The sequence below is a fragment of the Aotus nancymaae genome, unplaced genomic scaffold, assembly GCF_030222135.1.
Source record: "Aotus nancymaae isolate 86718 unplaced genomic scaffold, 86718_ANA_hifiasm-v0.15.2.pri h1tg000007l, whole genome shotgun sequence".
Classification (NCBI taxonomy): Eukaryota; Metazoa; Chordata; class Mammalia; order Primates; family Aotidae; genus Aotus; species Aotus nancymaae.
In genome coordinates, this window is record NW_026988418.1 from 29,024,946 (window position 1) to 29,047,972 (window position 23,027).

Here is a 23,027-nt window from a genome sequence, read left to right on the forward strand (position 1 = left end):
AGATGTGGAGAAATGGGTGTTCTACACTCCAAAGGCTAGTGTTTGAATATGTTTCCTCCAAAACCATGAAGGGGAAAGTTCATTAGGTCCCTACACTGATAAGCTCTTAGATGTGCCTTTCAATGTATAGGCTTGTAAAGCTATTTTGGGTTAATGCGTGAATAACAGGTTATTAGGTTATAGCCACTTCTTTGGGAAGTTCCTATTTGTCCTTTAATACACAGTTCAGATGGGATTTAATTCCCTGACCTGTTTCTTCTTTTACACAGAAAAAGTTTCTTCCACTTATGCAGTTGGCATGTGCTTCTGTTGTGTAATACTTGTGTTGTTTGTCTTGGGCTTTCATAGTTGGTTCTCCCATTAGGCAGTGAGCTCCTTGAGTGCAGAGACTATGTCCTAATCGACTCGGCAGCCTCAGCTTCTGCAAAGTGCTCAACGCAAAGTGGGTGTGCCATGAGGTATATTACAATAAATTGGGAAACAGGCAAATGTTATCTATTAAAGTCATTTTGGTCTCTAGCTAGTGTAGTAGTTGGATAGACAAAGTTACTTCATGCCTGTCTTCCTCCTCTTTTCCCTACCAGCTTCCTTCTCTTTTTCTCTGACTGAAAGGGCTGGACAACCGGGGAAAAGGAAACTTGTGCTTTCCCGCATACCTCTCCCACACCATACACACACACCCCCCACAACACACACACAGACAGATAAACACACACGCAGGAATCTACCCAGTTGCATTTTTAAAGCAGGCTTAGGTTCCTGAGTGCCTGTTGCTTCATTACACAAATTCCCAAGTTGCGGGACCCACCTTCAGGGGTATCTTGGTGGAGCACCTCTTGGGAGGTGATCCGACCTGTTGGTTCAGAAGCACTGCGCGTATTCACTCTGGAGCTCCTTTGTGCAACAGGAGACCAGCAGACTCCCACGGTCCCACTGGCTCCTTCCACGTAATGGACCCCGCTGACTACCTCGTCTCCCTCGATCCCGGGATCTGCATCCTCTGCGCCCCAGTCCCTCATTGTGCAGCCGGTAGCTGCAGAGCTCTTCGTCCTGTATTCATGGCAGATGCACAGCGAGAGACTGACACGTTCCAGGGACGGCGAATGGGAGCGAGCGCGGGCGGCCGGGGGAGGGTGTGTAGTGGCAGACGGCCGCTGGGATTATGAATGGGGGCTGGGGGGAAGGCGAGTGTGGGGTTCAAACTGGGATTTTCGGTCTCTGGCTTTGGATAGGCACGCAGGGCTGTGCGTAATCCTTCAGCTCCAGTAGCAAGGGAGATGCCATGAGCTCTCGGCTGGGAGAGAGGGTTATTTTGTAAAACTCCCTTGGTACCGTGCCCGTGGAATATTGTAGGAGGTCTGCGAGGTAGGTGGGGGAAGAAAATAACCTGGGAGGGCAATCAGGGAGAGGCCAGCCGACTGGGGACGGCGTGCTTTGCACCCTAGAATTGACAGGTGGTGGCCTCAGCAGTTACAACCTACTACACAGCATCTCGTCCGTGCGATACGGTCACATTGTTATTCCCCGCACCTGGCTGAGGAGCGCAGCGCGGCAGACCAAGTGGCACCGGCGAGCTGTCTCTTCCGGGAGGCGGGGGTGGACAGTAGGGAGAGGGGGTTTTAAAGGGCCAGAAGAGGAGAGAGGAGCTCAGGGGCGCGTCGCCAGCGCCTGTGTTTCTCTGGTGCGGGTCCCCCAGGCCGGCCCGCCGGCCCGTCCGCGCGCGCGCTCTGCAGTCGTCCCCGGCCCGCGCACCCCTTCCCAGGGCTCCTGGCCTCGCCTCAGCGGCTGCGGGCTTTTCGTTGCGGGCCGGGCTGCACGCGAGCGCCCTCCGGGCAGACTTTCGTCCCCCCCGCCACCGGGAGCGCGGAAGGTTCGCTCGCAGCGCGTGGTCGAGCCGCGCCGGGCGGAGTCCTGGCGTCCAGAGCGCGGCGGCCGCGGCGGTGCAGCAGAGGCGCCTCGGGCAGGAGGAGGGAGGCTTCCGCGAGGGCAGCCTCAGGTAAGGGCTGCCTAGCAGGCTGCGGGTTTATTTTTCCTCATTCTCCTACTTCATCACACACTGAAGCCGCAATGGAGAGTGTGGGGTGCTATGGGGCTGATGGGGGGCAAAGAGGGAATGGGGCCGCCTGGCCTGGATGGTCGTCTTGAAGGCGTCATTGTCACCCCTTGCAGGAAATCCGCCAACCGGCCCCTAGCCTTTTGCCCTCACCTTCTCTGCCTCGGCTTCCGCCCTTGGACCTCTGGACAAGTCACTGGGGAGGAGAGGATGGAGACACGCTAAGGGAGGGTGGAGAAACGCTAAGGGAGGGTGGAGAGTGGCAGAAGAATTCAGGGCTCGGAAGCCCTGGAGGGGGTGACCGATGGGCTCGCGGTGCCCAGTGATTGCCTGCGGGCGGCGGGAGCGGGAGGGAACCTGAACTACCCAAGAGTTTGCTGGGTTGCGGTTCCAAGGAGGTCCTGCGTGCCATGGTGGCTGTGGCACCAAGGGGGGCGCACTCAAGCCTCGGCATCACCAAGGCTCTGCCAGGAACTTTTGGGAAGCTCTGGTGTTTGGTGAGGGGGCCTGGACCTTTCTAAGCTACAAGAGTGTGTTGGGGAAAGAAGAGGCTCTCCTCCGTCCTCCTGTCACTTTCCTTCATGCCTACTTTTTCTATCTTCCTGTTTTGCCTCCTTGCTTCTCTTTTTTCACAGACCACCTTCCTTGTGCAGTACTTCAAACACAAATCGGAACCCACTGTGGCCAACAGCATTAAAGCATGTATAAGGAGGAGTGCACAGAGGAACTGTTCTTAATTACAGTGGTTATATATACTTGTGTGTGTGTCTGTGTGTGTGTGCCACACACGTGCCTGGGATAATTTTTAGCAAGACTTTGAGACTGTCACCTAAAATTACATTGTACTTACATTAGGTTTGCATCATAAGTATATGATGCCACTAAACAGAAATGGTAAATCTATGCATTTTGTATCTTAGATCTAAGATTTAACTGTTGTTTGAATTACATGCACTGTTTAATTTCAAAGATTTCCAGCTGCTGGAAAACTGGGCTACGTTGTAAGAATCAAAGGCACATTAAATATAAAAAAACAACAAAAAAACCCAAAAGTCCAAATGCTATTTTTGTTAGTAGATCATACTCCCCGCTCCCTTTCCTTTTGCTGAAACCTGTTATTATGCCAATTATATTCATAAAAACAAAACCAATTTGGAGACTTCAAAGTGTTTTTACCTACAGCCTGTAGTGTAGGTAATTTATTGTACACGAATTGATAAGAAGATAGATAAGGCCAATTATTTCACTGAAGGTAAAAGGAAGTTGAGCTTCTTCTTTCTCAGGATACCTCATTTCTTGACATCCCAAGAGAGAAATCCCCTTAATGTCAGTAAGTACAACACTAGCCTTTTCAACTCTTCAAATCAATACTTGTAGGACTTGACTGTAGTATATTTGCTGGCTGTTTCTATTCTTTTTCAGTTTCTAAACAACAGCATGCCAATTTGTTAATTTACAAAAAATAAATAAGATTGTTAAATGGACTGGAATTGTTGAGATGGCATGATTGATGCATTGAGGCTGTTTATCTATATATCTATCATCTTTCTATTTTCCTTATTACAGTTGTGAGCTAAACAATGTTGCAGTGTGTCTACTTGTATTTTTCTCAGCCGATTTACTTTTCAGTTTCTTTGTGGCTTGACATATTTTGCAAAAATGAATTATCTTATATTTCTCTAGAGAGTAACCAGTTAAGACATACTTGTTTGCTTTCAAAATAGGACTGTTTTTGATTTGAGAAATAAGAAATCAATCATACATGGTTTTCTGATCTTGGAGTCCTTTGCCCATCTAGAGACAGGTATTTAATAATAGTGGGTAGTCTATGTACAAGTAAAGGTTTGTTTGATAAAGTTACTGGACACACACAGAAATAATAATTCCATTTTGGTTTACAAATGGAACATTTAACATTGTGAAGACATAAAGAGTTCTAGGTTACTCTTAATATCTTACCTGACTTAATTTGGCTAAGGAGCAAGAGGTATATGAAGAGGTCTTCAGTGAAAAATTTGGGGGTTAGTAATTTATTATTATGTCACAAAATTTCACCCATTTCTATTCCCCAATAAATTCAAGCAGCATAGTTTGCGGAAGGTATAGGATCTTGCTGACCACAAAACAATTGGTTCCTTCAGGCACTGGCTATTGTAGCCACCATGTGATAATGTGGTGGACATTGTGATGTGCCAAACTGTTCTTCAAGGAGAGACTTGTTGCTCAGCTTCTGGGAGTGCTGTCAACTGACAGCCTTCAATGGTCAGACTCTTTGGGTATTCCCCAAGCTGTAGAAAGCTCCCTTGTCTAAGGTCACACCTCTATCCAGGGCAGGTCACATCCAATGGCTGATCAATGTGGGAGTGTAAAGGTCGGGTCATCACAATACAAATCTGGAAAACTTCTAGCTTTGGAGCTCCCTGAAGGATGGTGTTGCAGCTCTACTTCTCCCTTTGGCCATTTGTGTTTTCTTCCCCATCCTTCCTCAGGTGTGCATAACAAGGCAGTCCCAAATAAAATAGGGCTTTGAACTTCATTTCAGAATTAGCTTGCCAGGGAAATCAACCTGTGATGATGCTCCTACCCGATACATCCATTTTGCCAGTTTTAATCCATTGGTCTTTTGAAATGTAGTGTTTCAATCATCAAATATGATACAGAAAATGTATATGTGGAAGGAATTTATAGTTGACAGTTTCTATTTTTTCAGCACTTGAAAAATATTATGTCACTTCCTTTCAGGCCTCCCTGGTTTCAAAGAGAAATTTGTTGTTGTTTGAACTGATGCTCCCTTATAGGCAATGCGCTATTTCTCTCTGGATAGTTTCAAGAATATTTTCTATATCTTTACTTTTTGGAAGTTTAATTATGATGTGTTTTGGCATGAATGTCTTTTGGTTTGTTCCGTTTGGGATTTGATCAGATTTTTAAAATGTGGGCTTGTCTTTCATTGAGTTGGGAAATTCTTAGGCATGATTTCTTCAAACACAAAAATGTTTCAGCCCCACTCTCTTATTTATCTCCTTCTGTGACTCTGATGATATGAAAGTTGGATCTTTTGTTGCTGTCCTACAAGACCCTGAGGCTTGGTTCATCATTTTTTTTCTGGTCTATTTTCTTTTGGTTCAAATTGAAAACATTCTATTGATTTGTTTTCAACTTCATCGATTCTATCTTCTATCTGTCTTTGGAGCCCATCTAGTGAGTATTTTATTTTGATTACTATATTTTTCAGCTCTATAATTTCCATTTGGTGCTTTTTCAGCTTATACTCTCCAGCATCTGTTGTCTCCAGATTTTTTAATGATCACCATTCTAACTGGTGTGAGATGGTATCTCAATGTGGTTTTGATTTACATTTCTCTAATGACCAATGATGATGAGCATTTTTTCATATGTTTCTTGGCCACATATTTGTCTTCCTTTGAAAAGTGTTTGTTCATATCCTTTGCCCACTTTTGAAAGGGTTTGTTTTTTTCCTGTAGATCTGCTTTAGTTCTTTGTCAATTCTGGATATTAGCCCTTTGTCTGATGGGTAGATTGTGAAAATTTTTTTCCATTCTATTGGTTGCCGGTTTACTCTAAGGATTGTTTCTTTTGCTGTGCAGAAGCTATTAAGTTTAATTAGGTCCCATTTGTCTATTTTGGCTTTTTTTGCCATTGCTTTTGGTGTTTTAGTCATGAAGTCCTTGCCCGTGCCTATGTCCTGAATGGTTTTGCCTAGGTTTTCTTCTAGGGTTTTTATAGTGTTAGTTCTTATGTTTAAATCTTTAATCCATCTGGAGTTAATTTTTGTATAAGGTGTAAGGAAGGGATCCAGTTTCAGCTTCTTGCATATGGCTAGCCAGTTTTCCCAACACCATTTATTAACTAGGGAATCCTTTCCCCATTGCTTGTTTTTGTGAGGTTTGTCAAAGATCAGATGGTTATAGATGTGTGGTCTTGCTTCTGAGGCCTCTGTTCTGTTCCATTGGTCTATATTTCTGTTTTGGTACCACTACCATGCTGTTTTGATTACTGTAGCCTTGTAGTATAGTTTGAAGTCAGGTAGCGTGATGCCTCCAGCTTTGCTCTTTTTGCTTAGAATTGACTTGGCTATGCAGGCTCTCTTTTGGTTCCATGTGAAGTTTAAAGTGGTGTTTTCCAGTTCTGTGAAGAAGGTCAATGGTAGCTTGATGGGGATAGCATTGAATCTATAAATTACTTTGGGCAGTATGGCCATTTTCACAATATTGATTCTTGCTAATCATGAGCATGGAATGTTTTTCCATCTGTTTGTGTCCTCTCTTATTTCCTTGATCAATAGTTTGTTGTTCTCCTTGAAGAGATCTTTTACCTCCTTTGTTAGTTGTATTCCTAGGTATTTTATTCTCTTTGTAGCAATTGTAAATGGGAGTTCGCTCTTGATTTGGCTCTCTGTTTGTCTGTTATTGGTGTATAGGAATGCTTGTGATTTCTGCACATTGATTTTGTATCCTGAGACTTTGCCAAAGTTGCTTATCAGCTTAAGGAGGTTTTGGGCTGAGATGATGGGGTCTTCTAAATATACAATCATGTTGTCTGCAATTAGGGACAATTTGACTTCTTCTTTTTCCTAATTGAATGCCCTTTATTTCTTTTTCTTGCAAAATTACTTTGGCTAGAATTTCCAATACTATATTGAATAGGAGTGGTGAGAGAGGGCATCCTTGTCTAGTGCTAGTTTTTAAAGGGAATGCTTCTAATTTTTGCCCATTCAGTATGATATTGGCTGTGAGTTTGTCATAAATAGCTTTTACTGTTTTGAGATACGTTCCATCAATACCTAGTTTATTGAGAGTGTTTAGCATAAAGGGCTGTTGAATTTTGTTAAAGGCCTTCTCTACATCTATTGAGATAATCGTGATTTTTGTATTTGGTTCTGTTTATGTGGTGAATTACATTTATAGATTTGCATATGTTGAACCAGCCTTGCATCCCCATATGAAGACTACTTGATCATGTTGGATAAGCTTTTTGATGTGGTGTTGGATTTGGTTTGCCAGTATTTTATTGAAGATTTTGGCATCAATGTTCATCATGGATATTGGGCAGTAGTTTTCTTTTTTAGATGTGTCTCTGCCTGATTTTGGTATCAGGATAATGTTGGTCTCATAGAAAGAGTTAGGGGGAATTCCCTCTTTTTGTATGGTTTGGAATAGTTTCAAAAGGAATGGTACCAGCTCCTCTTTGTATGTCTGGTAGAATTCAACTGTGAACCCATCTGGAACTGGACTTTTTTTGGTCAGTAGGCTGTTAATTGCTACCTCAACTTTAGACCTTATTATTGGTCTATTCAGGGTTTCAACTTCTTTTTGGCTTAGTCTTGGGAGTGTGCAAGTGTCTAGGAATTTATCCGTTTCTTCCAGATTTACTGGTTTATGTACGTAGAGTTGTTTGTAGTAAACTCTGATGGTGGTTTGTATTTCTGTGGAATGTATGGTGATCTCCCCTTTATTGTTTTTTATTGCATCTATTCAATTCTTCTCTCTTTCTGTTTTTGTTAGTCTAGCTAGTTGTCTATTTTGTTGATCTTTTCAAAAAACCAGCTCCTGGATTTATTGATTTTTTGATGAGTTTTTTGTGTCTCTGTCTCCTTCAAATCTTCTCTGATCTTAGTTATTTCTTGTCATCTGCTTGCTTTTGAGTTTTTTTGATCTTGCTCCTCTAGCTCTTTCAATTTTGATGATAGGGTGTCAATTTTAGATCTTTTCTTGTTTCTCATGTGGGCATTTATTGCTATAAATTTCCCTGTAGACACTGCTTTAAATGTGTCCCATAGGATCTGGTATGTTGTGTCTTCATTCTTGTTGGTTTCAAAGAAGATTTTTATTTCTGCCTTCACTTCATTGTTTATCCATTCATCATTCAGGAGCAAGTTGTTCAGTTTCCATGTGATTGTGTGGTTTTGGGTGCTTTTCTTAATCCTGAGTTCTAATTTGATTGCGCTGTGGTCTGAGAGAGTGTTTGTTATGATTTCTGTTCTTTTGCATTTGCTGAGGAGTGATTTACTTCCAATTATGTGGTCAATTTTGGAGTAAGTGCAATGTGGTGCTGAGAAGAATGTGTATTCTGTGGGTTTGGGGTGGAGTGTCCTGTAAATGTCTATTAGGTCTGCTTGGTCCAAATCTGTGTTCAAGTCCTGGATATCCTTGTTGACTTTCTGTCTCATTGATCTGTCCAATATTGTCAGTGGAGTGTTAAAGTCTCCCACTATTATTGTGCAGGAATCTAAGTCTCTTTGTAGGTTTTTAAGAACTTGCTTTATGTATCTGGGTGCTCTTGCATTGGGTGCATAAATATTCAGGATAGTTAGCTCTTCTTGTTGCATTGCTCCTTTTACCATTATATAGTGCCCTTCTTTGTCTCTTTTCATCTTTGTTGGTTTAAAGTCCATTTTGTCAGAGACTAGGATTGCTACCCCTGCTTTTTTTTTTGCTCTCCATTTGCTTGGTAAATCTTCTTCCATCCTTTTGAGTCTATGTGAGTCTTTGCATGTGAGATGGGTCTCCTGAATATAGCACACCGAGGGTCTTGACTTTTTATCCAGTTTACCTGTCTCTGTCTTTTGATTGGGGCATTTAGGCCATTTATATTCAATGTTAATATTGGTATGTCTGAATTTGATCCTGCCATTTTGTTACTGGCTGGTTGTTTTTCCCATTAATTGAAATGGCTCCTTCATTGCATCGTTATTCTTTACCATTTGGTACATTTTTGCAGTGGCTGGTACTGTTTGTTCCTTTCACTGTTTAGTACTTCCTTCAGTAGTTCCTGTAAGGCAGGTCCTGTAACGATGAAACTCTCAGCAATTGCTTGTCCATAAAATATTTTATTCCTCCTTCATTTATGAAGCCTAGTTTGGCCGGATATGAAATTCTGAATTGAAAGTTCTTTTCTTTAAGGATATTGAATATTGGCCCCCACTCCCTTCTATCTTGCAGGGTTTCTGTCGAGAGATCCGCTGTGAGTCTGATGTCTTTCCTTTGTGGGTGACTTGACCTTTCTCTCTGGCTGCCCTTAGGATTTTTTCCTTCATTTCAGCTCTGGTGAATCTGACAGCTATGTGCCTTGGGGTTGCTCTTCTTGAGGAATATCTTTGTGATGTTCTCTGTATTTCCTAGATTTGAATGTTGGCCTTCCTTGTTAGTTTGGGAAAGTTCTCTTGGATAATATCTTGAAGAGTGTTTTCCAACTTGGATTCACTCTCCCCATCACATTCAGGTATGCTGATCAAGCATAGATTAGATTTTTTTCACATAATCCCATAGTTCTTGGAAGCTTTGCTCTTTTCACTCTTTTTTTCTCTAATCTTGCCTTCTCATTTTATTTCATTGATTTGATCTTCTATCTCAGATATCCTTTCTTCTGCTTGATCGATTCGGCTGTTGAAACCTGTGTATGCCTCTCGAAGTTCTCGTGCTGTGTTTTTCAGCTCCATCAAGTCGTTTATGTTCTTCTCTAAGCTGGTTATTCTAGTTAGCATTTCGTCTAACCTTTTTTCAAGGTTCTTAGTTTCTTTGCATTGGGTTAGAACATGGTCTTTTAACTCAGAGAAGTTTGTTATTACCCACCTTCTGAAGCCTGCTTCTGTCAATTTGTCAGATTCATTCACTGTCTTTCTTTGTTCCCTTGATGGTGAAGAGTTGTGATCCCTGGGAGGAGAAGAGGTGTTCTGTTCTTTGATGGTTTCATCCTTATTGCACTGGTTTTTTCCCATCCTGGTGGATTTATCTCCCTTTAATCTTTGAAGTTGGTGATTTCAGGAGGAGTCTCTGAGTGGACGTTTTTTTCTATTGAGGCTGGAACTGTATCTTTTTTTTTTTTTTTTTTTTTTCTGAGACAGAGTCTGGCTCTATTGCCAGGCTGGAGTGCAGTGGTGCGATCCTGGCTCACTGCAACTCCCGTTTTCTGGTTTCAAGCAATTTTCCTGCCTCAGCCTCCCGAGTAGCTGGGACTACAGGCACGCACCACCACGCCTGGCTACTTTTTTTCTTTTTTTTTTTTTTGTATTTTTAGTATGTTGGCCAGGATAGTCTCGACCTCGTGATCCACCCGCCTTGGCCTCCCAAAGTGCTGGCATTACAGGTGTGAGCCACCGCGCCCGGCACTGCAGCTGTATCTTTTTTGGCCTGTAGTGCTAGGCTCTCTCGGGTTCAGTCAGGTGGTTGGGTGGGTGGTCCTTCCCTGGAGTTTGTTTGCAGGTGAGATTGGCCCCGCCTTCCCAGTAGCGTCTCTCTCAGAGCTCGATCTTCCTGGTTGGGGTCAAGCTGGTGTATTTGCTGCCAGGCTCTCTAGCAAGGGCTTCAGTTTGAGCTCTGTGGAGGTAGGGCCTACTAGGCCTTATGGTCTGTTTCTTTGCTTTCAACTCTGCCTCCCTCCGTGGGACGGCCCGCCCGCTGGCATTAGTCCAAACTCCCGCCCAGGTCCCTGCGACAACTTGCTGCGCCGGGCTGTAGCCGCTGCTCAGATTTGCATCAACTATCCACAGCGCCCCACCATCTGGCAGGGCTCTCGTGGACTGTGAGTTGCAGGAGGCCTGAGGTAAGCACAGGATCCGAAACGGAGCGTCGAGGGGGTTAAGTCCCCTGACCCTCCGAGCTGGCTGCACGTTTCAGGTGGAGACGTGCCCCGCTCCCCCTCACCCCCGTCTTGATTTGCCCCCCTGGGCGGCTCACGCCCTGCGGCTCCTTCCCTGGGCCTATATTCAGCGCCCTATCTGTCCCACAGAAACGAACCCGGAACCTCGTTTGGAATCGTGAAGTCCTCTAGCCCTCTTGAGTTTCATTTGCTGGGAGCTGCATTCGAGTGCTGGCTTCTCTCGGCCATGTTGGTGCCCCCCTCTCTTTATTTTTATTTTTTAATTTAAAAAATTTTTAAAAGTTTTAAAAATTTATTATTATTATTTTTTGAGATGGGGTCCTGCTTTGTCACTCAAGTGATGTGATCGTGGTTCACTGAACTTTTGATTTCCTGGGCTCAAGCAATCCTCTCGCTGCTGGGTGTCCCCAGTAGCTGGGATATAGGCATGCACCACCATGCCTGGCTAAGTTTTGTATTTTTTGTAGAGACATGATCTCACTATGTTGCCCGGGCTGGTCTCAAACGCCTGGGCTCAAACGATCCACCTGCCTTGGCCTCGCAAAGTGTTGGGATTACAGACGTGAGTCCCTGCGCCTAGTCCACCTCTTGCATTAACTCCAGCGTTTATAGTTATACTGAGAAGGAAGAGGCAGGGAGAGACAAGCATGTGTCCTCTTGTCAAGCAAGCATATGCTTTTTTAAAAATTCTAGTTTAAATCCTCAACCACATTATCCATTACTATTATTGAAAATACTAGTTAGGTTGTATTTTCCTGTAATACGTATTTGTTGTGGAGACATAGTTAAACCTTAGTTCAAGATCTTATTTAAATTAAGTTAATTAATATTACTGTAATTGGAGAATTAAATGTCAAGTCATACCCTGTCAGTAGAGTCTAAGACAAAAATCTTCCTATGTGACGTTTACTTTATGGAACATTTTTTTTCAAGTTATCTTAATGTATTCGAAAAATATTAGTACTTCTTATTGCCATCTTTGTGGAAAATGTTAAAAAATCCTTTATCCAGTGGACACTTTAACTTTAGAGAAAGTAAATGACATTATTTGCCTAAGGAGCTTGCTGATATTTTGAATGGAATAAGGAGCAGATACCAGGATTCTGTCTTTGGCTCTCCTGGTATACTACAGTGCTGACTCACAGAATTATGGCATTTTCAGAACTGCAAGTGATCTTAGAGATCACCTATTTCAACCTTATTGTTTTATATTTTAGAAAACTGACACCTTAAAAAGCCGTAAGGGAATCTAAGTTCCCTTCAGTTCAATGATGGGAGGGCTTGTTTACTCTGAGTTCTTAGAATTTCCTAATTTGATATTTTCTTTGAGAAATCAGAATTGTCTTCCTTTGAGAAGGCTTATTAAAAATTTTCGTTAGATATAATCTTCTCAGTACAGCTTTTATAGCAAGAAAGAATACTTCAGTAAGCTGGGAGGACATGATTTTTTTTTAAATAAAAAATAAGCTTGTTTGAAAATCTGAGGAACATATGAATCAATTATCTAGAAAAATGAACATATAGTCAAAAGTTTGCATTCAGAAAAGGATTTGTGGATTCCTAGGGAAGACCTCCAGATACTGTTTTGTGTTATACTTATGCATTAACTGTGGATTGTCTGTTGGGGAAAGGGACTTAGGGATAATGACTTATTTTATAGTCTCAGTCAGCCTTAAAGGCCTGCGGATGGTGGCAGTTGTCCTGGGCATGGTACATTGGTATGCTGCAGGATTTGTTTCCCTGCAGGTTCTAGAGTGGCAGTAGGTGAGAAGGATGTAGCAGGACCAGCAGGTGTTCAAACAGACTGACTGTGAGAAATACAAACAGGCAACTCAGCCCACAGTGCTTGCTCTCTCCTCCTCCATAATACACACACACACACACACACACACACACACACTCTTACATATATTAAGATTCCTTAGAAAGATTCTCCATCTGTTTCTTTCTGCTCTCACCTTCTTACTGTATGGAGAAACAGTGTCTTTTAGAGATAATTCTCTCTTTTTCTGATAAGGCTGCTCTGGTGGTCACTTAAAACTAATTTCACCTGTGTGAAATGTTATGGGCTGAAAAAAGCAAGCTTAAAGTGGCATCTGCTGTATTTACTGGGGAGATTTTTCTGAGGGCAAAAACAAAACCACATCCATGTATTCCTTATATTACGGATAAAAATAATTTAAGACCATGGAATGATAATGACTGAATTCAGAGATCAGGAGGCAAGGCCAATATTGAAATTACTTTTAAGAAGGCTGCCTATATATACTTAAAGGAAACCCCTATGTACATCTCTGTGACTAGAACAACTCCCTGGATGAGAAATAAGACTGAATTGTTTTTGCAGTGTTATGGTGTATACCAGAGTGAAAAACTCAATGCAGAAAAATGTAAGAAGGAAGCCTTCAGAGTCTTGGGCATTGGGTGGGAAAGTGATGCTAGTAGGGGCATGCTTTTGTGCACACTGTCTGGGGCTTCAGTGTGAGGGGTGTCCTGGGGCCAAGGGCCTTGTGGAGGATGGTAGGTGATGGTGATGGAGGTGGAGAGCATTAAACTGTGGCACTGCAAAAAAAAAAAAAAAAAAAAAGATAGAATGAGACAGTTTTTTTTTTCTAGTTAATTATCCTAGAAACCATTTTGTAGGACTTCTATTTGCAAGGTTACATTTCTGTAACTGAATAAATAAGGACTTGGAATTGGAAGTCCTGAGTTCCAGTGCGTGGAACCCTCAGGGTACAAAATACGGCCACTTTATGATAATTTCTAAAGTTATTTTCAGCATTATCATTTGGTGAAACTTCAGATTAGTGGATATTATTTGACAAAACATTTGAGGCATTTTGTGATAGGCCCATGCAATTAAGTATTATCCATAAGAAAGATATCCAGGAAGTTAATATTTGAATTTGAAATTAGTTTAATACCTTGATATGGTCAGAATTTGCAGCAGTAAGAGTAGTCATGGTTTGGTTAAGAGTATCCAACTGTATGAGTATAGCATGTAGCACAATTTGGGGAACAAACACTTTACTGACAATGATAATGACAATGGTCATGATGCTAGTATGGATGGCACTAGATTTAACTGGACTGGAGTTGTGGCAGATACTGTAGATTGGCTGAACATCAATTCATCCTCTTTCTCTCTCATCTTCCTCTGCTATACAAATTGGAGAGCAAAATATTCAATTTTCCAGCCTCCCTTGGAGGTAGCAATGGCCCCTATGACAAAGATTAGATGAAAGCTTCTGGGGAGCACTTCCATTTAAGCCTCTTAAAAAGAAGTCTGTTTCCCCTGTCTCCTACCCCTTCTTTCTCCATAGAGCATAGATGATGCTTTGAGATGGGTGGCCATCTTGCAAGCACGGGGAATAAATCCATAGGCTTCAGATGATGAAGCTTGGATCCTTAGTGATATTTTCAAGAAGACATATCAGCCCCGCACTGCCTACCGCCAGGCTTACTATTCCATCAGAAAAATATAAACCCCTTCATTGTTTCTTCCACGATTTGTGAGGTTTTCTGTTACTTCCAGTCAAACACATTTCCAACTGAATACATAAAATAATTTTTAAGACTTCACATTTTACATTTCTGAAGGATAAAATTAGTGTCTACAGATCTGTGTAATTACTGACCTTGGACTGTGACATTTAGGCTACTTTGTACCAATACTTTCATTTTGAAGAAGCTTGGGTGTGAACATTTTGGATAATTTGTATAATTTTCATCTTATTTTTCATTGCATGAGACTTCAAGAGTCTCTGTTTTGCATTGCTTAGAGAATAGTTCAAATTTTATTCAATGGGTGAAATTTATATTAAGAAAACTCTTTTTCTGTGAGTCATACCTCCTACTTAGCTATAATCCTCGGTAAGATAGGGATACAGCTGAAGAATACCAATGAGTCTTGAAAAAATTGTTTTCCACATTTGGATTATAGGCAAAATGTATAGCAAAGTGGGTTGCCCTCTTTACCATTTAATGTAAGTTTGTTTCCACCAAATTCCTTCTGACTTCACACTATCACAAACTGAGAAATACTTTAAAAAGAGGAGTTTAAAGGTTAAAGAAGATTGGCATTTGCAGTAAGTGGATTTAAAGATGGAAAATTATTTTGTGCATATGACAAAGGATCTACGGACTCTCCATTTGGATTTGACTGCTTAAGTGCAGGGAATTAATTTTTGATTTAAGCCACGTGATAAGAGAAAAGGATTCAATTGGGATACACTGATAATATTTTATCAGTTAAGATTGCATTCATTTGTAGGTAACCAATAATTTGACACACAATGCTACAACCAGCAAGAAGTTGTTTTTGTTTTTTTTTACACAACATAAAGTGTCAGGAGGAAGATAGTTCTTAATAACCAAGGAAACTATGAAGGCCTTGGGCTCCTTCTTGCTTTTGACTCCACTATAATTAGTGTATGTCTTTTATTCTCCTGGTGAAAAGACAGTTAGTAGAGCTCCCAGGCACGACATCTGTGCCACAGGCAGGTAGAGGGTACCAGGCACAAGGCACACAGCAACTGAGTCAGTCCTTTTTAATCAGGAAAATATTAGCTTCCTGGGAAGTTGCATCTGGTAGACTTCTAAAATCTTATTCACCAGAACTATGTCAACAGCCATACCTAAGTACCAGAAAGTATGAGAAGTAGTTTATTTCTGTTTTAATTGTTGTTTGGAAAAACTGGCAACTCCCCAAAATTTCAAGGTTCTGTTATATAATATAAAAAGGGAGAGTAGATATGGGGTAGGAAACCACTGTTGTCATTGCATATGAAAATATTTTTCAGCTTTTAAAATATTTTTGTTGTTGTATTATAAATTTGTAATCTGGAGATTTCTTAAAATATGACAGTTTAAAATGGTTATTAATTATTATATGCCTTATTATCTAATGTTTTTAATCAGTTGTCACTGTGACAAGAGAGCTGACTGATATATAAAATTGAGTGATAGTGTTGCTATTAAGCGAATCATATGGAAAAAAGTCATAATATCCTTCTATATTAATAATGTCATATATAAGTGTGAAATTCTGAGAAATCAGATAGTTATACTATTATGTACTATTTATTTTTAAAATATTATGCTTTTTTTGGTTTAAATTTATTGTTTTGTTGTCCCTGAATTTTTAATGACATGTATTAATATGATCTAAGAGCAAATATATTTTTTAAAAGAATAAAATAAAATTGGCTGAATCTCAGCATTTCTACTTTGCTATACTCATGATATTGACAAAAATATCCTTCATAATTGAGGGTTTATTCTGCAATTGATGTAGGTACTCTACTTAGAAGCTGTTTATCCACATCAAGGATAATGGATTTCTTTTTCTAGTTAATTTTTTTCCTATTAAAATAGGGAGAGGCAACTGTTCTCACCACACATCAGTAGGATATCATAAAGATAATGAAATAATGGATGTGAAGTGCATTATTCTGCTCTAAAAGAAGGTGTTATATAAATTCTATAAATAGTATTATTAATAGAATTTGTGTATATAAGATGATAGGTGATCATTTCCAAAAGTGAGTATCATAACCAGAAATTTTGAGTGTAGTCCTCAATATAAGTTTTTCAAAGGAGAACAATATAACAACACATTCTTAAGTTCTTGTATTGCAATATCACTGGTAAACATCATTGTGAGGGGAAGATAATGTATACAAAGAGCTTCAAAGCCAAGCAATTTCTTGAATAATGTAACATAGTAGTAGATTTTGCCCAGATATAAAAAAGTCCTTTGGGTCTCTTAAATGGTTTGTGAGATGGGAAAACTCTGATTAAAATGTACGATTCCAGTACTGGAAATAGAATCTTAAATGTAGAATGGAACTTCCAATGCCATATCCTAGAAACAGTGAGGTTCTGGTTGACTCAAAAATCTTCAATAAGGGCTTTTGTAATATTGTCAATTAAGGTTTTTGTCAGCCCTTTGGACACCAGCTTCTATTTCTTGAAAAACAATTTTAAATAGGAAGTTGTTCCTTATTTCTAACCTAAACATCATTCTTTCTATGTGCTGGTCACTAGGAAAAAGGAATTGCATGATATGTTGATAATGCTTGACTTTGAGCCAGGGAGCAAGGCTTGTGTCTCAGTTTTGTCACTAACTTAATTGTGTAACTGGGAAAATTATTCTACTGCTTTGTGTAGAGAAACAGGCTTTAAACTACATTCTTTTTCTCTCTAGGCTTTTTAGGCATGAGATGCTTAGGGAACTTGTCCAATCGAGGTTGTATGGAAAACTTACACCTCCATGGGAAAAATACTGGGTCTCTTTCACATCAAATTTATGGTGATGAGTGTTTAGCCATGAAATTGTCACATGAAAAGTAATATGGAAATAGGTACAAAGAAGGAAGCTTCGCTTTTCTCTGTGCTTTATTCTCTTGCTTGATTTGTTGAAGATAAATGCTTAGGTGTGAACTTCCAGGTGGTATATGCTAAAGAGAGTAGCTAAGATGGAACAAAGGTGGTGAGTTAAGGAGAGCATGTCCTACTTTTAAAATCAGATTGTCAAGGTTATGTTATGTCTTTTTGCTTTACCCCAAGTCATTACAAAGCCTTGTTTAATTGTCTTGGCTGTCTTATGAAAACTAAGAGGGAGGTTAAATTCAGGCAAGTGCCTTGGACAGGAAGAACTGCCCCTTCACTTAAACCATATTGTGGTAGTAGCAGTAGCAGCAATAATTAGAGAGTAGGAATTCTTAAGAGAAGATAGGGGAGAGAAGAGGGGAGTAGGGGAATTATGGCTGCCAAACACAGCTAGAGGTCCAGCTGTCATTTTTCAAATGGATAATTTTCTTCCACTGTGCATGACAGAAATATATTTCTTGGTCATGTAATGATACTGAGCTATTCCAGGTGGGCTGGGAGGAGGAAGTGGGACCTCTGACCTGCTGTTTCAGATGAGTGGCGTTGTGGCTGCTCTGCTTCTTGGAGTCACCCAGGGACCTTAGAATAGAGGCACTTCTTTTTAAAAATTCCTTAATTAATAGACTTTATTTTTATTAATTTTAATTGATATACAAAATGTGTACATATTTAAGGGGCACATCTCTTTTCTTTTTTTCGAGGGGGTGCAGGATGGAGTCTCACTCTGTCTCCAAGGCTGGAGTGCAGTGTGATCTCGGCTCACTGCAACCTCTGCCTTCCAGGTTCAAGTGATTCTCCTGCCTCAGGTTTCTGAGTATTTTTAGTAGAGACGAGGTTTCGCCATGTTAGCCAGGCTGGTCTCAAACTCCTGCCTCAGGTGATCCACCTGCCTCAGCCTCCCAAACTGTTGGATTATTACAGGCATGAGCCACCGCGCCTGGCCAGAGGTACGTCTCTTTTCAGTACATGGATTTCACAGATGTTATGATAAACTCCATTCTGACAGAGCATGATGGAGAAAGAGTGGGCAAATATTATGGTGTAGTCCTAGAAGAGGCACCCATCTCTTACGCTTATATATTATTGTTTAAAAATCAGTTTTATGGCCAAACCTAATTGAAAAAGAGACTGGGATATTTTATCTAAGCTCTGTGTCTGGAGAAAAGAAAACACTTTTTTTTTTGATAACTAATAGTATCTGCAGTACAATCATTGTGCAGATTTTAATTTTTACCTCTTTTCTACATCAGATTCCTTGTTTTCTGATTTCTATACCTTGTATTGAAATTTTTTGTATTGATAGGTGGAGCATATCTTCCAATGTCTTCCTAAGGAGGAGTATATTAAAGGTAAAAGTTTGGAAATGTTTTACATCTGGAAATGTTTTTCTTCTGTTTTATACCTTGTGGATATAGAATTCTAGAAGTCATTTTACTCAGAATTTTGAAAATATATTTCCATGTCTGTTGGCTGCCATTTTAGCAGTTGAGAAGTTTGATGCTATTTTGAATCTCGATTCTTTAAATGTGAAGTTTTTTTCTCACTTGAAGCTTTTAACATCATCTCATTATCCTTGAAAATTTTGAAATTTCAAGATTATGTACTTGGATGCAGGTCATTTCTAATTTTTTGTTGGGGGGTACTGAGTGGGTTTTTCTTTCTAGATACGTGCTGTTCTTTAGTTCTGGAAGTTTTTCTTCCATTATCAATTTTATTAATTCTAAAGTTAGTTTTCCCCCATTATTTAACACCTCAGATCAGGATGCACCTTTAATCGATGGTGTCTTATAAAAGCCAGGTGTCAATTGTGACTTGGTTCTGTAAAAAACATTCTATTGACACTTTCTGACATGACATTTTAAAAAGTGCCAACATTTAGGAGTCTTATAGTCCATGAAGTAATAGTCTAGATTATTTCATTTGGTTTTCTTGGTTCTGTTTTTCTAGAATTTCTATTATTTCATAGTGATACATAAAATAATGCTTGTTTTCAGTTGTAAGATACACCATTATTTTATGTATGATTAAGAAAAAATATTAGCAATGAAACTAAACAGTGTTTTCTAATTACTTACAAAATTAATTTTTTATTGAAAGAACAGTTAGACTTAAATATAAAATATAAGATATATTTCTCCCATGTATGCATAACAAAGGAACACATATTAAAATAGCTTAGATGAGTTATTCTAAAAACTTATTCACTTTCAGATTTTTAAATTCACATTCAGAATCCTGAGTCACTAATGTCTTTGTTTATCTATGCAGTCCCACTTTCTGTAGCAGCAGTAGTGCTGGTCCTGAAAAGATGTGTAGCAATTATGTTGATTGAGCTTGCTGTGTGATTCCTGCTTTGGGGATGTTGTTAAACATGCTTGATTCCCCACTGATCCTATCTCTTCATTACAGGTATATGATTTCTTGGTGCTAAAGGATGCTCCATTATTGTTTCTTAGATTTCCTTGTGACCAAACTAATGCTCATTTTGTAAGTTTTTATGAACATGCAGGTCATGACAGTTATCTCATTACTGTTGTCTCTCTGTTGAATGGAGTGCCAGATAGCAATTATAAGATACTGTCAATTGTAAAACATATCCTGATTTCGGGGCTGTAATTGGAAAATATACATAGTATTTAGATGTTGAGCCATCAGGATTAATCCTCTAAAAATTTCTTATCTTTTTAAAACAAAATTGCTTTCACATGTTACATATTGTTGTATGTATAGTTACTCTTCTACTGTGTACCTTAATAGCAAGGTAAAGACAAATTTGAATTTTCTTAAAGTGAAACAGAAATGGCAAGAATCCCTGGGGTCCTTTTACCTCTAAAAGCAGCACGTCTGCTAGAAAACTCACCTGAGCTTGGAAATGATCAAATCATAAAGAGAACCACATTTGTGATTTAGGCACCCCTTTGCAGGTGCTTCAGGGAATCATGTCTAGAAGCAGTAGGAAACATTTCTCAGCTGTCCCTCTCCACAGACTCACATATTCATAATCATATTAGGCACACTGTTCTATACCTATATGTATTCACTCAAAATTGAGTAAGAAAATGGATTTCTCTCATTGATGTGAAGGTGATGAAGGGCTGCAGAGTATTCTATTGAATAAGTGTACTATACTTTATTGAATCCATTGTCTAATGATGAATATTCAAATTGCTTTCATTTTAATTATTGGAATTTACCAATACTTTAATAGGCATCCCAATATAACTGTTTGGAATTGCTAAGGGCTATACACATTTTAAAGGCTTTTTGACATAAGCTTTTCTTCCAGAAAGTATATACCAATTTATGGTTTCACCAGCTGTTGATTGGAGTGCTAGTTTCCTCATATCCCTCTAATTCTTAATTTTGTCAAGTCATTGATCAATGTGAGGAGAGAAAAATGGTCTCGTGGCTATTTTCAGTTTCTTTTCTTTGACTACTAATGAGCCTGACAAACTTTTCAATGTGATATGGTGTCCCTTTGAGAGAGAAGCGGCTGCCCAAGTAGGGTTGGAGTGAGCAGGGCAGCCAGAGTGGCCCCTTGGTTAATGTCACGAGAAGGTATCTGCCAGGAAAGGAGTAGTTACTGCTTTGGAGTCCTGGAAGGTTGGAGAACTCTGTGATTTAAGCCCTTTAGCCCTCATGGAGATCTTTTTTGTTACCTTTCCAAAGTAGCTGGATTGCCTTCCAGGTTCCACCGTTATTGTTACTTTGACCATAGTGTCTGTGTGATACATAGGTTGATACAGAGCATCAACCTCTAGACTGTACTATCCTCATCTAGTCCCAGAGACAGGATGGCCTAGGGGCAATAAATAGGTGAGGTGGAATTAGGGCTTTGAGTCAGTGGGGATTAAAGAGAGAGTTGGGTCCACCAAATAGGTAGACAAACACAAATATTTTTGTTTTTGTTTTTTTTCAGGCAGAGTCTTGCTCTCATGCCCAGCCTGGAGTGCAGTAGTACAATTATAGATCACTGTAACCTTGATCTGGGCTCAAGTGAGCCTCCTGCCTCAGCCCTCCAAGTAGCTAGCACTACAGGCAAGCACCACCACACCTGGCTAATTAAAAAAAAATTGTAGTCCGGGCACAGTGGCTTATACCTGTAATCCCAGCACTTTGGAAGGCCGAGGTGGGTGGATCATGAGGTCAGAGCTGAGATCACATTGTGAACTTTGAGCATATGAATGTGAGTTTTAGGAAGGGGATCTTTATTTTAATGGCAGTGGGGGCCCTCTGAAATTTTTGGAATTCTGTTATGGTGGGACCTGACAAGTGTCATGTTTTAGGAAATTTAATAGCAGTGGAAAGCAATGGAAATGAATGCAGGCAGTACAAAAGGCTCCTATGTGTATCCTGTAGTTGGTAAAGGGTAGAAGAACCTTTTTAGTTATGGCTGATGTGTGTTTAGAGGGACATAGAATCAGTTGAATGCTTCTAGTACATGATTGTTGTTATTTTCTATTTCTCAGAAAAAGACAACTTGGGAGTAACTCATTTTTTGGACACATGGGTCAGGCTTTTAGAATATGTTTAGGTTGTAACAGAATAACAGAAAGTGGAATTGTTTTTTGAACATGGTATGTGGTGTGTGAGTAGATATTTAGCATTTAAAAATGCAAAATGGGCCAAGCTTGGTGGCTTATGCCTGTAATCCCAGCACTTTGGGAAGCCAAGGTAGGTGGATCACTTGTGGTCAGGAGTTTGAGACCAGCCTAGCCAACATGCCTAAACCCTGTCTCTACTAAAAATACAAAAATCAGCTGGGCGAGGTGGCACAGGCCTGTAATCCCAGCTACTTGGGAGACTGAGGCAAGAGAATCACTTGAACCTTGGAGATGGAGGTTGCAGTGAACTGAGATCACGCCACTGCACTCTAGCCTGGGTGACAGAGTCAGACTCCATATTAAAAAAAAAAGAAAAAAATTGCAAAATGAATTCAGAAAGTGTATCAAAAACAACCTATAGAATTGCCGTAAGATCATCAACTTTGCCAAATGGCAGCAGACATACAATTTCAAATGGAAAATACACTCATTAAGCTATTTAGACTAGTGATGTTATATATGTTATATTTTATATTTCATTTGTATATGGACTCATTTTTTGTATTGAAATATTAGCATAAATGAGGAGATCTAAACACTGCCTTCATTTGATTTGGAAATTATCTTAAGCACATGATATAAGATATTTAAAGAGGCTTTAGCATTAATAGCTTGGAACTGGATAGTTGATGGCTATTTTCTTATTTTTGTTGAAATTTAAACTGTACTTTCTGAAATAGCGTTTTTTATGCTTTTAGATATAATCTGTCGACTAGGAAGTCAGTCACTGAATAAGTAATTTTGTTGCTGGTATTATTGCCTGACAAACTGTTTTTCAGAGATGGTCATAAAAGCAGCATTAATGATCATTTTTAGAGATAGAGTGACAAATATCTTGATAAATCATGCCTTGTGCTTAACTTATTTATGAATAGTTTCTGCTGTGGATCTTTTTGGTGCTCTTAAAATGCAGTTAAATTTAAATTTCAAGAATTCAGTTTTCATTCTTCCAGTAATTGCAGCCAAGGGCTGCATTCTCTTTCAGCCTAGATAAGTCATAGTGACATTCCTAGGCCAAAAGAAGGATGCATGTTGAAAGCTGGTGGGTGGTGAAAAGGACATGCAGTGTATAGCTTCCCTTTCAAATGCAGAAACAGGGCTTCTCCAAGGTGGGGTGTTGATAAATTATGGGATATTCCAGAAGTCCTTAGTCCACACTTTCTGCTCTAGCAAAGACAATTTTTGCTGTTTATTTAGACCTTGGTAACTTTATAAAGATATTTTTTTCATCTGGGGGAAAGTAACTAATATTTATTGAGTACTTACCATGTGCCAAGTATCTTAGGAAATGCTTTAAATGCAGTCTCATTTAATTCTTAGTATTACCTTGTGATTAAAGCATTGTTATACTCATTTTG

General features: G+C 39.7%; 1 protein-coding gene across 2 annotated transcripts in view; it reads left to right on the plus strand.

Moving 5' to 3' along the window:
- The first annotated feature begins 1,244 nt into the window (after positions 1-1,244).
- PDE4B (phosphodiesterase 4B) overlaps positions 1,245-23,027 on the plus strand; it is a 568,971-nt gene continuing 547,188 nt past the window's right edge. Inside the window, exon 1 of one of the 2 annotated variants that reach the window (XM_021667780.2) lies at positions 1,245-1,365. The gene's annotated coding sequence lies outside the window, so the exon portion shown is untranslated. Of the gene's footprint in view, positions 1,366-1,629; positions 1,997-23,027 lie in introns of those variants that run through there. The other variant, XM_064372453.1, reaches the window with a different exon arrangement.